The sequence below is a fragment of the Haemaphysalis longicornis genome, unplaced genomic scaffold (genome assembly GCF_048455015.1).
Source record: "Haemaphysalis longicornis isolate Haplotype H1 unplaced genomic scaffold, Haemaphysalis longicornis Haplotype H1 scaffold_7, whole genome shotgun sequence".
Classification (NCBI taxonomy): Eukaryota; Metazoa; Arthropoda; class Arachnida; order Ixodida; family Ixodidae; genus Haemaphysalis; species Haemaphysalis longicornis.
In genome coordinates, this window is record NW_027526422.1 from 119,946,325 (window position 1) to 119,964,190 (window position 17,866).

Sequence of the window (17,866 nt, forward strand, 5' to 3'; positions counted from 1 at the left end):
CGTTCGATTCCCGGCCGCGGCGGCTGCTTTTCTGATGGAGGCGAAAAAAAAAGCGCCCATGTGTTCGAGGTTTTTGCGCACATTAAAGATCCCCAGGTGGTCAAAATTAATCCAGAGCCCTCCACTACGGCGCGCCTCATCGCCTGCGTTGCGTCGGCCCGTTAAACCCTACAATCAATCAATCAATCAATCAATCAATCAATCAATCAATCAATCAATCAATCAATCAATCAATCAATCAATCAATCAATCAATCAATCAATCAATCAATCAATCAATCAATCAATAAATCAATCAATCAATCAATCAACAGATATGAATGGCTTTGCCATGGAAGCCTAGATCTCACTTTTTAAAATCTTTGAATACACCTGCACTCCTGACAACGCGTGAAATTGCCCTTAAAAACAATCACTTTGCATTTTGCGAGAAAGCAAAGTTCGAAAAAGATGTTGATACAGTCAGCTTCCCAAGTAGCTAAACATAATTGTACTGCAGGTTGCGCTCGTCGACCCTGTCGGAATGGGATTGAGAAAACAGTGCAGAATTACATTTTCACCTCACTCTTTCTGTTTATCATCAATAAAAATCCACCAATCGCGCAATCCTGCGAATGCAAGTGTTGTCACGACAGTACTAGTGGTACAGGTGTAGCGCACTGCGACGCGAAGAAAAGCCATTCTTACATTACCCCCGGTAACGTTTGAGAGCCTTGCGGGAGGCAGGTTTTCATTCGAGGATAAACACTTCCTTCAAAAGCACATGAAAGACTGTAAGCCGAGCTATAGGGAGGCCGTATACCTCGTCAGTTTAAGCTTATGAGGCAGTGTAGGCAATGGTACTTTAGTAACATTTCAGAAATAATAGCTGACAGACTACTGCATCTACCTTTACAATGTACCAAGCCCGACGCTAATGGCATAACAGGCAGTTTCAGCAGAAAAGACATAACGTCCTCTATGCTGTAGACGCCCTCTATGCTGAGGCACTGCGCCAGATGTAAGGAGCTCAAACGAAAGAGACTGCATATCATTGCCATAGGTGTTTTAGGCCAAAACCATTGTTTTCGCAGCTTGCACTCGTCATAGGGATCTAGACTCCAAGAGTTGTTGTGGGTGCACAAGAGTCGCAATGTACAATTGCGTTGGTTGTGAACTGATGGAAAGATGGTGGACATCATCTCTGATGCCTTTGAGTGGTGGCGCAGGTTAGTGCGGCATCACTTCAAGTTATCGTCCCCCCAAAAATACACCTATTACACGGGTTCCACGACGCCACCAGGGTGAAAGTGGCGCATGAGAACGCACGCCTGCGCAGATGGTTTTAGTGGGTTTATTTTCATATTTTATCATGGTTTTTGTACCTTCGCTTGCTTTATATCTGCGTTTCTTCAATAAAAAGTTTATTTGTGTTACAGTGCTTGTCCCGTTATTTTTGCCTGTGAAGATGAACTTGTACCAACTAGCTGGTTTTCTACGTTGTTCAGCCCACCAGGAGGTCAGTTCTAAGCTTTGCGTTGTAAGTCTATGGTACGCAGGAGCAACACTACAAAGCGCATTTACCTTCCCTAAAGCGAAAGCTACCTTGTCTGACATCGAAAGACGCATAATCCTGGTCGCTGACACTGGTCGCCACAAATACCTTAAGCCCCAGCAGCCAAGCTCATTCAAAATTTAGATTGTTTTACTTTTGCTATATTCTGCCAGTTTAGCACGGTCCTTTCTTCAGCAACACGTATGCCCAGCCTTCTCATGGAAAAAGAGCTGAAGTACTCGAGACCCACGCAATAAAATGCTCAATAGTAAGTCAACCTGGCCAAAAACCAGTGCTGGGCCCCAAACAAAGTAGCTTTAGCAGAGTGTAGTTTTGGGCGAGTAGGTGATTCGTCTTAACAATACAACGCTACAGAAACAAATACTGAAGCTACGCACAGGACGGGCGCTGACTTCCAACTGAATATATGTTACAGAAACAAGCCATATTTATAAACACGCATACATACACCTACGATAAACATTCGACTCGAGAAGTAATCTATACCAACTGGGCCGAAAACATGTGATGCAAAACAAATCCCAAAATGATTACCACCCCCCTCGCACTAACCGATTGGGGGGCATGTGTGTACTTAAGGTTCTCCTTTACGTCGACAATTTTCTAGTGTCCATAGATGGCGTTGGTGTCTCCGGTTGCCAGAGCGCAGCAGAGGTGTGAGCTGTGTACCAGAAGTGTTTTCACTCGTTGAGGTTAACGCACGAAATGCCGGAGGAAAACACTTTCAGGTTCCTGGACTTGAAACTTCACTTTTCGGACACCACGTTTGCTGGCAGTATGAGCCACGCAGTAATAAGCCACTGTTTCCATTTTCGTCTGGTCACCCAAAGCTGATGAAAAGGGCGATTGTAAAGATGTGCCTGCTTAATGCCCTAAAAAGAACATGCCGCCACATGCAGGATGCGAGATAGCATCCAATTACATGGAGCACGCCTGCACAGGTCTGGCTATCCAGTTCACGTGGTGATGCCTGTTGCGGAGCAAAATTTAAGGGTGCTCAAACAAAACCACCTCCTGAGCGAGGACGAGGCCACGGCCATTGCAGAAAAAAACAAAAAACAAAGAGGAAGGTAGCGGTGATCCCCTGCATACATGGTGAAGCCCATTAGCTAAAGAAAATAGGGAATGCCGCTGATGTGCAAGCAGGTTTTCAGCCCCTCGCACACTGGCGGCCCCTTGCAAAAAGACGTACCGCCCGAAAAAGGACCCCAGAAGTGCTTCATCGAGCACAAAACGAAGTTTGTCGCATGCACAATGTCGTTAGTCTACGAGATTCCGGCGTCATGCGACAAATAGTATGTGGGCCAGACGGGAAGGTGTCTCAACACAAGGTTTAGAGAACACATTAACAACGTCCAAAAAAGTGTGAGAGTGCACTTAGGCGTACACTGTCGTGACTGCAAGGGCACTACCGGAAAATACACTCAGAAACTTGACGAATGCCAAGTCATTCAGCGTGATTGTGACCAGATGACAAGAAAAATTCTGGAGGCTGCGGAAATCGCTAGGCTAGGTGAATATTGTGTCAGCGCTCCTTTAATAGCCCTGTCCACAAAAGAACTTGATTATCTACACGTGGGAAACGAAGCAACATAGCTAGCTATCTCAATGTGCACACACGTGCTTAGTGCAAGGTGGGTGGTAATCATTTTTGGGATCTGTTTTGCATCTCATGATTTCTGCACAGTGGATATATCTTACTTTTCGGGTCGAATGTTTTATCGAAGGTGTGTGCACGCGTGTTTCGCTCTTTGCAGCTTTGGTCTGTGTCGCCAAATTAGTCATCCCGTTGGTTGGTTGGTCGGTCTGTCGGTCGGACCCGCGAACCTGTGTTTATTTATGCGAAAAGATTGACAAACGCGTAGGTTCAAAATGCGGCGTCGTTATCAAGACATCGCCCAAAAATGCCTAATGGATTCCACACTAAACTTCTACGACTCAATAAATAAAAGGCAGGTGAAGCAACTCCCAGAAATGACGCTGAATCCTCATTGCAAGCTTCCGTAAAACAAGGGAGAGTAATTCAGTCGAAAAATAAACGAGCGAATTGGGACCCGGAATCGAACCTCCGGCCCCAGTATCGCGAGACAAGCACACATCTCCAACACTATAAGAACCTTAAGAGGTACCTAGTGAGTGCGTTGGAGCCTTCGAAATCGAAATGTGTGCTTGAAGTGTGGGTTGAGCCTACACTAGAGATTTTAGCGTGCTAACTATCGATGTAGCAATGAAGCTAGTGACAAAATAAATTCGACAAAATGACGGTTTCTCTTGGCGTGCAGCGGTACCGCCTTCATGCTGCATCCGCTGAAGTGAGCTATCGTACGGTGCTGTGCCAACAGGTGGCGCGTGAGCAGGGGGAACGCAGTTATGACATTTGGTGTGAGTGGGAAAAGGAGTGTGGTAGGGTGGTGTCTGTCTGTGGCCGAATAAAAGACGCAAGAAGAACGGGATGATGATTTCTATGGGGATACGCATTCGGCGATTGAACACAAATGCTTTCGCATTCAGCTAACTGAGTGCGTAGGCGGATGGTAATTTTTATTAGCGCGATATCGTTATTAGGCACATTTTTTCGATTTCCCCATGGCTGCTAGCCGTCCGCTATCAGATGGGCTCATCAGGCGTCCATGAATATACGTCATCGCTGCCACCCGGAAGCTACGACTGAGGCAGTAAGATTAGAGGACTGGCCTGAACCTGGAATAAAAAGCAGGGGCAACTGAAGTATGGACATGAGGACAATGATACCAAAGCGGAGACGAAAGAAAGGACACGCGTTTCCAGCAGTTGCCCCGACTGCGCGGTGAAGTTTCTTCTATGCCCAGTCGGTGGTACCGTGCTCGGCAGACAAAGTCACCAGCCGTGCCCGCAACTTACATCATCCCATCAAAATGTGTTCCCACCTGAAGATCAAAAAATTTAATTTCCAGTAATTTTTGTGCCGCATCTACACCTGCGTCACGAGGCTCACCGTAGTGGCAATTCCCGAAATAATTATACCCCCTTAGGACATTTAGCCTGCGCCGGAATCTCGACACACTGGTGTTTTTTTGCTTTCTGCGTCCATGGCCGGGAATCGAACCCGCCTCCTTGGGCTCAGTAGAGCAACGCCTTACCAACAGAGCCACCGCGTCGTGTTTCCCAACAGAACTTTTACCGGCGCGAATATAAACATGTGGCAAAGGATTAACGCCAGTCTCCCAGAGCTCAGGGAAAGCGTAGAATATAAAGAGAAAACAACTAAAATAAAGCCCACTATATGGCATCTAATCAAATACGTTTTCAAAATACTTTTCAATATTCCCACCATTTGTCTCCGCTGCAAGCTTGGTTTGGCGGACGAAAGAGAGCGCCACGCGGCCAAGTTAAAGATTACCCTATGTGTACGGATGTCCTCCCAGACAACAGTCACGTAAAAATGTTCGGCGTGGGTCTAGAGACAAGCGATGGTGCCAAACTCACAATCGCCAAAAAAAAAGAACATCTTTAAACAATTGCCCACAAACAAAACGCCCAACCAAGAGATGAGCACGAAAGATTGAAGAAGAAATGGTAGGATTCATTCAGCCACTTATTATAAGCCGGCTGTTGCAGAGCTTACTGTACCACAAAATCGCCCGAACCGAAGAAAGTAAAAGAAATACCATCATTAGGACACCATATACGACAATTCTCAACCTCACAAGTTTAACTGAGAGATTGACTAACAACGGGTGCACCATAGGGGGTAATAGAGCGGACATAGAATGGGTAATAGAATAAAATAGACAGCATAGATGGGACTAGAAGTAGGGAAAGGCCATTAACTGGATGGAAGGATGAAATAACAATATTCTGAGCAAAGAATGGACTCGGGAAGCGCAGAACAGAAGCGGGGGAAGGTCAATAATAGAAGCCTTCACCCTGTAGTCGTCCTACAGATGATGTTGGTTACAATATCGATGAATATGTCCTTAACTTGTGTCGTCCTAACGCATTTTAGGAAATCGGATAAACCACCAAGCGCGGATGGAAAAACAATACCGGGAGGGGCCATCGTATAAAAGAGCGGCGCAACCCCCACCCCCCTACTCTTCCGAAAGGAACTACTGCACGCAATGATGGATATGTCACCGATCCAACGACTTCTCTAAAAAAAATATGGATCCAATACGACACAAGAATAGAGGCGACATGGCAGGATCAAGTTCACTCGAGGAAAGTTCCAAAATCATGATCAAAGTTCCAATCACTCCAGGAAGCGCGAAAGCACGAGCTCGCAATTGTCGTAGTTGACTACTGCGGCAATCTTTGTCACTGCACGTGCCTCTCACTCACTCAAGTAAAGAAGCAGAAGTTGGAGACAGTCTTTTGACGATCCAACTAGCGGAAGTATAGAAAAGAAGCGTAAACATCATTACATATACTGAAATGCCATTCTACTGCTTTCTGCAAGCAGAATACCTAAGCGTTTCAGTCAGATATTCCTATCCGTAATGCAAAAAAGTGATAACGCCACCTGGACACCCGGGACCAATGGTCTGGAAGAGAACGACACACTGACCAAGAAGCACACAAACTCACATACCGTGCTCCTTGGAACCACGACTACCACACTTCTCTCCTAAAAAAACTTTAAGAATGAATCCTCATCTTATGCCTGGAAACATGACCTTTGAACTTGCCACAAAGAGGTCTCAATGCCAAATAATCACAAACTCTGTGGACGGAAAACCAACACAAGTACCTACAAATCTATGTGCGTTGAGGTGTTCGGTGGGAACATTACATATATAACATAAAACGCTTCTAAATTCGGGGGAAAATACATCCTCTTGCACACAATCTAGCCATGTCCAAGGGTGTGTTCACGGGAGAACAACTAAAACCTTGCATATTCCACTTCTTCGAGACATGGGAGGCAACTTTGACCAGCTCATTACCTCGAAAACAACGCGAGCTGGTTCAGGGATCAAAGGAAGGAGCTGCTGCATCTGGTGCCCTAGACTCCAATTTCGTTACACATTTTCTTAAATCCCAGCTATTTCTTTCTAAACACAGATCTTCTCTCTCTCTCTCTCTCTCTCTCTCTCTCTCTCTCTCTCTCTCTCTCCCTTCTCAAAAAGCAAAATTGTTCAGCCCGGCCTAGACATCACCGAATAAACATTTTGAAACACTACACCCGGCCTCTTCGTCCAAACTGACAAACACCTTGCATCCGCAACCTTTCATGCTCCAATTTTAAGTCACACAATTGCAGAGAGCTTTTGTATTCTCTGAGCAACGGCGATACAGTCAAACCCTACTATAACGAACCCGGAAAGAGCGAATTATGCTATATATAGAACAAAAATAAATCAGTTACGGAAATACACGCGAAATATGTTCCTTATAACGAACTTCCCATCTGATATATCGAACTCGGCGTGCCTAGAATGGGCGCCAAAAATGCACGGTCTCGGAGCGGTGATTAAGATGTTGATTGGCCGCGACCCCTGAGAAAAGGCCACGACTCAGACATTGCGCCTCGTATGGAGTGACATGACACCCGACACTTTCGGTAACTGTTTCCGACGCGCGGAACTCACGACGGAAACCGCCCAGTCAGTGAGTTCGGACCAAGACAGCAGATCGCCAACCTTCCCGATGCTTTGGGGAAAGGAGTGTCCTTCGAAGGTTTCCTGAGTATCGACGACGACGTTGCCGTCACGGTAAGCCCCTCGGACGCGGGCACCGTCAGCAGCACCGTCGTAATGCTGATGAAAAGCACCGAGAAGGCAGAGGATGTCGTGAGTGAAAGCCATCCGACGCTTAATGAAGTGCTTTGGGCAGTCGATGTCCTCCTCCAATATTTCTTCGATATTGAAGGACACGAACTCGAACCGGTGCAAACAATGTCTCGTGTAAAGAATGCTGTGCTAGTTTGACGCTGCCAAAACGAAAGGAAAAACAAAAACCACCGCTTTTTTTGGAAGTAGGTAGTTAAGGCATTCAGGCGGAAAGTAGCGTTATAATTTGCAATAAATCAATTGTTTTGTGTATGGTAATGAGACACTTTATTTTGTTCGTTTCTGCATGCGGGGTTGGGAAGGGGATTCCCGCGTATTGCAAACTCGTAACAATAAATTCGTTATAGGCGGGTTCGGGTATATCGAACTATTAGATATATCGAACTAATCGTGGCGCATATTGCAGTTCGCTGTAACCGGGTTTGACGGTAATAATCCCTTTTTGGTAGTGTTCCTCTCTTCGATGACCTTTATTGCTCGTGAAGCATAGATCTTAGATGCAGCAACTGCTACAAAAACGCTCCGTAGGAGTAGAAGCATCGCTATCGCGCCATACATCTTAGGATCCAAACGTAGATGTCTCTGCATTTTTTTTTACTTTTATTATGTAATACTTTTGCATAGTATGGTACCTTGAATCTGGTCAGTAAGTGAGTGAGTGAGTGAGTGAGTGAGTGAGTGAGTGAGTGAGTGAGTGAGTGAGTGAGTGAGTGAGTCAGCCAGTCAGTCAGTCACACCAACTTGCCTTTACTAGTACATATTATTTATTCCATTCATATGTGTAGCAATGTACCATCTCCATCTACAGATGGAGCAACACGGCAGTGAGGCTTACTTCCCACAGTCTTGGAATACGGTAGACGTATGGGTTCTGCTCGTTTACTTCTTTTTCGTAGAGCGCACATATCTGCATTCTTGAAGGAGTTAGGTAGTTCACGATTTGCTGAGCGTAACTGGGGTGACCCTTGTCAAAGTGCCGCGGGAATAAGACGCACGCTGAACCACCATATTGAATAAGGTTGTATTTTGTGGTGGTCCCGTCAGAAAACTGTCGTGGAAGAAACAATGGTGACAGCCTAGCAAGCGTAAGCCAAAGCCAACGTGAAGCGGACAACCACCAGAGGCAACACCAAGGCTTGCTTGTCCCACGTGCACGATACCAAACTCGACAAAATAATGCTGACACCTTCCGTGGTCCAGTCCTGTACCTTGCCAAATGAGGGAAACTGCGCACATAGCACTTTTGTACCGAGCGGCCGACAGATTATTATCCTTTCGGGGACTTTTAGGTCTGTAGAAACACTCTACAGTCGTTGCTGCTATTTGCAATGCGGACTGGCATCAAATAAATCGTTTACTTTTGCTCGGCAGCTGGCCATGGCATCCCATACTAGGGGCGCCACCCAGCATATATGGCCGACAACGATCCCCTGCACCTTTCTTCCAATTTTCTGGGAGCAATAAATGGTTACACCCCCTCCTTCTTCTTGGACCTTTCCCTTTACATCAATTTTCGCAAATCGCAAAAAAATCCACGCCCCGCATACCCCAGTGCATGACTGGAGGATTTACTGTGCGTTAAATGTTCATCCAATTCCATTTCTGCGTACCGGCTGCGCCCGTAGAAGAAGTCCCAAGTTACAAACACCCCACCTTCTACTTCCCCTTCCCTCACTTGGCGTAGAGCCTTCCTGCCAGAATAAAGGCTGCCTCCTCCTCCTCCTCCTTTCCTATCCCGCATGTGCGTTCTTGTAAATGGATTTGTGAGCTTGACTGGTTGGTTCTTGCGACGTAAAATTTAATTTTGGATTGATTATATTCGTTCGTAGTCAAGAGTTGTGTGATTTTTTGGTATGGCTGCTTGTTTTTCTATCCAACAAATGAAGAAATTCAGCCTGAATTTTGGGAGCTGCTTTTTGCCTTTCCGATATGCCACTATTATCGCAATGTTCGCCTTACACTTCCTCAAGCCGACCCTCGGCTAACAAGGGAGAAAGCATTCATCTGGCGTCGTGTACGAAGCGCACACCTCGTGAGGAGCGCCCGGCGTCGGCCAGCTCGAATTTCGAGAACCATCTGCCAAGTGTTCGTGGCGTGATCTCTCGTGTGCTCTTCTACTCGTTGCCGCCTGAAGTGGGGAGCAGATAAGCCGAATTCGCTAAGTCGGTTGCCGCGGGTTCTAGGGCGGCCTAACGTGGAGAAATGTGAAAAAACGCGGACTTTTCAAAACGATGCCGGCCTGCCAGTCATGGAAAACTTGTAATGGCTATTCCGGAAATTCATGTGAGGGGCAACAGCCGGGTCTCGTGCAAGCTGCGCCAAGTTTTTTAGGTCTTGATAATCGATCTTTTTTACGTTCGTTTCTGCATATAGCAGTCCGGCTTCCACTAAACACACTGCGGATCATTGCTTGAAGGTCCAGTTGGTACAGCGGGCATGAGTGGGGTTAGTTATGGATTAAGACTAATTTATGTCCCACTATGACAATTTGATAATTAAATTTTGTGCCCATCTCCTTCATTTTCGAAATTCTAGCCTTCTCTGGTAATGACGCGGCCAGACACAAGATAAAATATGTTTTTTGATCATTAACGGGAAGAAAAAGGGAAATGGTTGCTCTAACTCGGCTTTACGTTCTATTTACTGCGGTGAAAAAACAGAACAGTGTTCTCAATGTCCACGCAGTGTCAGCCCAAACTGGGTAAACAATCCCCAGCCCTACTACACACGCAGTTTAGGATAAAAGTCTCATTACCCATGCAATGCCCGCACAAAGCGCGCAAACACGGTTTGAAACCTTACCACAAACGCAATGCTAATACACCAGTCACAAGTTAAGGCAATTGCAAAGCGTCGAAAAGAGCGATTTACTGCAATGACCCGAGTCAGGAGAAGACGAACTTCTTAATAAAACATCCAGATCACATCCCGATCACACAATACGCTGTCAAGATGGACGATGTTTAAAGTGACCCTGCAACACTTACCATCAACTACTCCGAATGTATTTTGGGTAATGTCTATTGTCCGAGCAATCTACTCCCGCAAGAATGATAAAAATCCGTTCTCTATCACCGAAAGTACGCGTAATGAGAAATCACGCATAATTGTTCCCTGTCAACTCGACCGCGAACAACGGGACGAAAGCTGCGCGCTTTCTCCCGGAGAGGGGGCGCGGCTCGCGGCGTTCTGTGCGGCGGCCTTCGATATATCACACGCCGGGGAGTTCTCCCCTTTTCTCTGCATTGTTAGCAATGTTCAGGGGTCTATTTCCGGTTTGGTGCCCCAAAAAAACAGGCATGGCTGCTTGCTCGCAAGCAAGCGCTCAGGCTGGTAGGGCGTTTTTGAAGCAATAAACGTTTGTCACCGAGTGGTCTCGTTGAAAGGAAAGTATTGAGTCCTCCGTCACTCAAACTCCGCGCGCACTCCAACCAAAAGAAACACCAAAAGTATGCGTACAGGTTCAAACATGGAAGAGGTTGGTATACAGCGCCGACGACGGCGGTTCGTCACAGGAAATGCGAGAAATAAGCCGCGAAGGCTGAGCTGACCAGCGACATCCAGTAGCGCAGCCATGGCTAAAATGACGTCGTTTAGGCCATGTGTCACAGAATTAAGCGAAGTAGTAATTTAGTGGCCGATGACTCGGACGGGAGGAGCGACAAACAACTCCCCCTTACGTGCGAATTCGAGAATGTGGTTCGGACCTGCTAACCGGCGATAGGTCCACGCCTGATTGGCCGCTGGCGTGAGGTACGAGACGGGGCACGGGATAACAGTCTCAAAACAACGGGCGTTTACTTCACATTCACAGGAAATTCGAAACAGACAGACAGGAGGATTGACGAGTTAATACACACTGCAGTTGACACCCCGTTGGGGTCAGAGCTGCCAAGACACCGACACGAAGTACATTAATCACAATGAAAGAAAAGGTACACGCCGTTACGAGCCCGAGGAGAAGACGACAGTAAATGAAGGGGACAGTAGAGTATACAATAGGCGGGGTTGGAGGCTTCCCCCAACTACTAACAATAGGCCCGCTAGAAACACATACCGCGTGGTGCACTGAAGGAGGCGGATAAGCCCGTGCAGTCCGCTTAGGGAAATACAACACAGAAGATGAATAGGAAGAGTCCGAGGAAAGGTGGAGAAGGGGAGAACATCTTAGCTGCGGTCCGGCTGATGGTCTCGCCGGGGTGACGGAGGCTGTCGGTCGTCTGTGGTGGGGCACCGCTGATCAGCGACGCAATTTGGGTGAACTCCGGCCGCGCACTGTCGCCTCCTTGAGGAATCTTCGGGGGCCCGAAGTTCACCGCCGTCGTCGCTCGGCCTCCCCAGCACAGCCCTCAAGGCCGACGCCGCGTCCCGGCCGTACGTCCGGCCACCACCAGTTCTCAGCCCATTCTCCCCGGAAACCCCGCGCTACACCACGCACACCGTCCACCGGGCCGCGCGTCTTCCGAGAATTCGCGGGGCGCAGCCTTCAGTAGGCCGCGGCACTCTCGCCCAACTCTCTCCCCGAAACACATGGCCAGCCGACCCGGGTGCGACAATGGCGGCGAGAACATTCCTTCGCTTTGCGGTACGGCTCCTCTCGGCGAACGGCAAGAAATGGCGAGCGGCAAGAAAACCCGTCAAGGAGGGACATGAATTTCGCGACACCATGCCAGGGGTACATAATGAGGAGAATTCAAGAGAGCGCGGTTGGTTTCTCCGCGTCTTTCACGGCGATTTGCGCTCTTACCACTTCACGTGCACGTGTAATATTTGGCTCAAATATTCCTGGCGGTATAATCTAAACGTCGCGCAGGTTTACTTGCACTGCTCAAAAAGTGTTGCAGAGTTCCTTTAACGTGACATCCAGAAGAACTTTGTCCTTCCCTAAAACTAGCATTGCATTAACACACAAAATTCATCCGATTCAAAGGGACCATAACCTTTAATCCTGAAGTACACACAGCTCAAATAATGTAATTTTCTATAACGTAAATGCATGCGTGAATGAAGACAGGAATAAAAAACTGGAAAAATATTTATTTCGTATTACTGGCGAAGTTTAAAAGAAATCACTGCTTAATAATTATTCTCCTCGTCGGCATTCGGATTAGCAGCAGTTGGTGGTGCATCCATCTGCCGTTCCCGTCCGAGGCTATTCACTTCAGCAGCACTCTGCAAGTTGGAAGAAAAAACGATATAAAATTGCTACCGTTAAAAATAACTATGTCAACGTATTAGGCTTTGTGCCACTTGGTGGTACCATCCTGCTAGTTTTGTTGATTGTGACACATGGTGATAATGAATATGGTTATTTTGCATGGCTTCCGATTTATTCGTAATTATTAACTATAAACAGCCACAGGACAAACGACAATAAAGACAGGATGCAGAAACACGGTGTTGCCAACTGGTGCCTGCACGACCTTCTCTTAGAATTGCGATCAAATAAAAGATCAAACAGGATTTTCAGAGAAATAGAGCAAGAAGGCATGGAAAAATTGTATACGCACTAGCTGACTTGATTGGCCCTTTGGTGCACTCACACACGCACTTCCCGTCTATGCACTTGATGGTCACAGTGCATGTGCATTCGTCGTCTAGAGAGAAAACAGGAGATGGTTAGCCAACATTTAATGAGGCCGATGCGTACGGGAGCGTATTTACAACGGCACATGACAGTGCGAAGAGGGAGAGCAGGAAAGGGTCTTTCATTGCATTTGTATGCACTGTTGTGAATAGGCAGTCCCAGAAACCTAGCACGCGAGACAAGTTTCTTAACTTTCCATTTGCGCTGCACAGAAAATAAAAACGAAACATCTCGAGGATTGGCATGTGTCATGTGTGCAGTATGATATTGGCCGGTGCGCAGACAAATCCTGATACACCATCAGGGATTGGCATCTCCATCTGGGCGAACCCCGTGCAGATGAGTGTTAAATTTTTGTGGGCATGAAGAAGCAACGTATTTTAGTGTGAAAGCACGTCCTTTGACGACTTCTGATATAAATTCCTGAAGCATGTTCAGTACTTAGTAGTATACTGCTGTCAGTGCGCAATGCTACTTTTTACCACTGTGCCCGCAAGAGAGTACCCGCTAAGCGGCATGTCTACTTGCCGACTTGCTGGGCAAGTCGGCAAGGTAATTTCATTGTGTGATTATTGCTTTCTTACTGTATTCTACAGCCCCGACTAATGCAGTCTTACTTCAAAAATATTTTTAATTTAGAAGGACGGATTTCATAAGAAACCATTTTTGTAATACAAAACAAGCGCATAGCTATGGCCGTCAGAGGAAACGGTTTTTAAGTTGCTGTGTGAATGACGAAATAAAAAAAAAGAAGCATGGGGAGATTTAAAATATAAAATTTCAGAGCTACGGTACTTGGATTCCTTATCCGGTACGCCAACGGTCCAAAGCATACAAAGTCAGTACGCAGGCGACAGAATGACAGTGCACTTTGGAAGGAAAATGAGCAATTCTAGAAAAAGAGAAGCCAAGGGCGTGCAGTACATCTACGAAATCGGTTCTGATATCCTATAAGGCTTTCAAATTATGCGTTTCTAAATTTTGAGTATATATGCTTAGTAAGCTTCCTTTGTATCTTCAGTCTTTGTATTTTGAGTCAATAGGCTAATCAAATTGAAAATAAGGTACGAGTGTTGGGTACTATACGAAACCGTCATTCAAATATTGCGCACCTGTATTTTCGGTTACTGCTGCAGAAGTTTCCCCTCATCTGTTTGTTGTGCCGCAAAGAATACGTCAAAAAAGGCAGTAAGCGCGGCCGCCGCGAATGATTTTTCGATTTCGTCCGTGTACCGGTGGTCCCGTACTTCTCCCGGGACCACCGGGACCGGTGGTCCCGGTGGGCCCCTAACGGGACCACCGGTACACGGTGGTCCCGTGTACCGGTGGTCCCGTATAGACGTTAGTCTATAAGACAGCCTTACAAATACCCCACAGCACTTCCACTGCCAGATTGGAACAGTTGGGCGTCTACAATACAGCCGAGGAACTAACAGAGGCCCACAGGCTCAATCAGCTATCGCGACTGTCGGCATCCCCTACCGGCCAACAAATCATGCACAGACTGAGTCTGCGAGCCCCGCTAACTGCCGATACCGGAGTCCCCATCCCCCATGAAATTCACGCACAACTTCTCATTCGCCCTCTCCCGCGAAACATGCACCCGATACACAATCAAAAGCGCAGGGAACAACGAGTCCGAACTCTAAGCGAGAAATACCCAATACACCCAAGCACGGCATACGTGGACGCGGCCGAATACAGACATCACGACACTTATGCTGTGACGGCTCTGTATGACCCCAACACCCCACCCATCAATTCCCTTACTGTATGCACCCGAAATCCTGCAACGCCAGAAGCGGCGGCTATTGCGCTGGCACTAGCTCACCGGCCGACCCCTGCAATCATAATTTCAGATTCGAAAACGGCCATCAAAAACTTCGCCAAAGGGACTATTTCCCCTCAGGCACTCAAAATTCTCGTACAAAATCCTCCTAACACCGAAGTGGAATTGATCTGGACTCCTGCCCATACAAGGTTGGGGGGTAACGAGGCGGTCAACCAAGCAGCTCGAGAGCTCACGACCCGAGCAGGACCAAGCCTCGTCCCCTTACATGGAGCCCGATCAGCCCGAGACAGTTTACTAAGCTATCAAGAAATCACCGCACACTACCGCCTCTCCCGCCGAATGTATCCGCCCGCACATCGGGATCTTACTAATGCCGAAGAACGTCTGTGGCGCCTACTACAGGCGAACACGCTGCCATGTCGCTCCATACTGCATCATATTCATCCGAATTTATATCTGTCACCTAATTGCCCTGCCTGTAGTGCGAAGGACACAGTCGCCCATCTCATATGGGCATGCTCTGAAGACCCCTTTCCCTTGATCCCCTCAGAAGAGCTCTGGGAGAAGGCGCTGGGCAGCTCGGACTTGCAGACCCAGAAGAGTCTCGCGGAAAGAGCTGCCGTGGTCACTGGCAGGCTGCGGCTGTCGGTCACCGAACGCACTTAACCGGGCTTTTGAATAAAGTGTTTTCTCTCTCTCTCTCTCGCAGACGTTAACGCCCTTCTCCAGCGATCCTTGGCACGGCTTCACTACATCCTTACGGCGCTCCTTTCTTATCATATAGGCACCACATACCAGTTCTTCCGCGGAGGGATTTGATGCAGCAAATTATCTATATCATGGGGGGCTGCGATAGCCCGTCATGCCTTTGACTCTTCCATAAAAGTAGCTCCAGGTTCACCGTAGATATGTTCATTTTACTTCGGAATAATGCATTCTGATGGGATTTAAGAAACCGGGAGTTGGACAGGCCGAGACCAAGCCTTTTTTTCTACAGAGGTTTCAGATGGTCGCGATGTAAATACCTTGTTCGAGGGCCTCCCCCTGCACATTTCTGGAGGGGCTCTTGCCGACGCGGGAGCAGGTAATTGTGCATTGAATATCTGGAAAACGGAACAGGAGTAAAGTTATAGATGAGCGGAAGGACACCGCACGAGTCTAAGTAAGTATGACTACATTGTTATTGAAGAAATTCCTCTCTGATGCCCCAAACATGTGCGGTAATTTAATCATTACGCCCACAAAATAAGCAGTGGCATCGTTGGTTCATCTCATGCCAGCTTTTATGAGAAAGCGAGTTTTCAGTCATGTTTTAAACAGTTTTACGAACACCCAGTGAGGCGAAATGCTACATCGTTAAATGCAATTAAATTAGAACAATAGAACCCCAGTAACTCCTCTTTACAAAACTAGGCTGTTGTAGAGACTCACTGCAAACTAGTATATAGAAAATAGCTACAGAAACTTTAGCCTTAGTCCTGATGTGAGACGTATAGCGTAAAAATTGCCAAGTTCATAATTCGGTCGTTTTACGTTGTTCCGTGTAATTAGTCCCACATAATCTTAGCTTTTAAGCATGAACACACTAGCACCTCAGCGACTTTTTCGAAGTTGTAGTTGTAGATGCACAGTGAAAATAGTTGACCTGTGTTTTCAGTGAGAACCACAGATAGGGTATTGGCTTGAGATAAATTGTGTAACCGAATGCGCTCACCACCCCGGGAAGACAAGGTTTTGTGAGAGTGTGGCAGTAAAGAGCGCATACCTTGTTCGCATTTGATCTCTGCGCTGCAGCACAGTTGGCCATTGCGTTTACAGATGATTCTGCATGACTCACCTGAAGATGTAAAAAAAACATCTTTTTAACACATTTGTTCGAGAAGTTTTTTGTTTTCAAATAAACGTGATGCTCAAGACATGGCACTGATCCTTTCAAATGCAATTTTTCATGTTAAGTATGCGTGCGATGCAGCAGGACTACTTTTGAAATGTTCTACTTTATGGCTCACGCTTGGTGACTTAGAACACTGCATGCGCCCTTTTGAACACTATCTATCGTCCAACATGCTATCGTCCAACATTCTTATTCAGACATCCAAAAAGAAGATGCGTAGCTGTAGTAAATGTCACCAGGACCAGCAAAGTACAGCGGGCGTTTGATATTACAACAAAAATACATCAGACCCTTATTAAACATTCAGTCTAGCTTCGAATTGATTGATTGATTGCCGGGTTTAACACGCAGAAGATACATCTGGACTCTGGGGCGCGCCGTAGTGGAGGGCTCCGGATTAATTTTGACAACCTAGGGGTCTTTAACGTGAGCTGAAATCGCGACACACGGGTGTTTTCGCTTTTCGCCTCCATGAGAAAAGCAGCCACCGCGGCCGGGATCGGAACCGCGTCCTTAGGCTCATTAGCCGAACGTCTTAGCAACTAAGCTAACGTAGCCGGTGCACATTAGAATTAAGCACGTAAGTACATCGCGCACAGCGACGCAAGATAATAGTTGGGGGTCACTAAACACAAAGCGATCACGTTGGCTCTTTTGATATTAGGAATGGGTTTCACACACTACAGAATTCAACCAGAACGCTGAAGCCTAAATCAATCTACAGAAAGGAGTCCATTGCTGGCAGGCTCTACATCCATAGCGCAAATTATTTTGCTTCATGACATGACGCGCAGCAGGCTCTCACACGCATGTAGCCGAGTTGGACTGCGTGGGCAATTATTATGGAAGATTCACTCCCAAATAGGCTGATTTGGACATTACAAGCTTCGTTTCATGATGATTAAAACTAATGTGGTGTTTCGGCACAGGAACATTCTAGTGACCAAGACAACCATATTTTTAAGTTATGGCCTTCACGCTTTTTTATGCACATTACACGTTCCCGCAACCGATATTTATTCTTAGAATCATATTTCCGCCGCCCAAAATGGAGGGACTCGTACCCATTCCTCTGTGTGGGTAGCGAAATTTACAAATGCGTGCATTACTTACCGTTACAGGTGCAAGTGCAGTCCATGGTCACACTTTGGCTTGTCTGACTTGCGTTTGTCAGATTGCAACAGATTTGTCTAACATCAGCTAATAGCGCCGTACACACTTGCGGCCATTTTTATAGTGCGCGGTTATCGAAATATTCGTGCCGTGTG

General features: G+C 46.8%; 1 long non-coding RNA gene across 1 annotated transcript; it reads right to left on the reverse strand.

Moving 5' to 3' along the window:
• Positions 1-12,344: 12,344 nt before the first annotated feature.
• LOC144146893 (uncharacterized) lies at positions 12,345-17,866 on the reverse strand. Its single transcript, XR_013317757.1, has 5 exons — positions 17,712-17,866; positions 16,470-16,541; positions 15,730-15,807; positions 12,836-12,922; positions 12,345-12,497 (listed from the first exon to the last, which is right to left on the reverse strand). It is a non-coding gene; the product is annotated as an uncharacterized LOC144146893 (long non-coding RNA).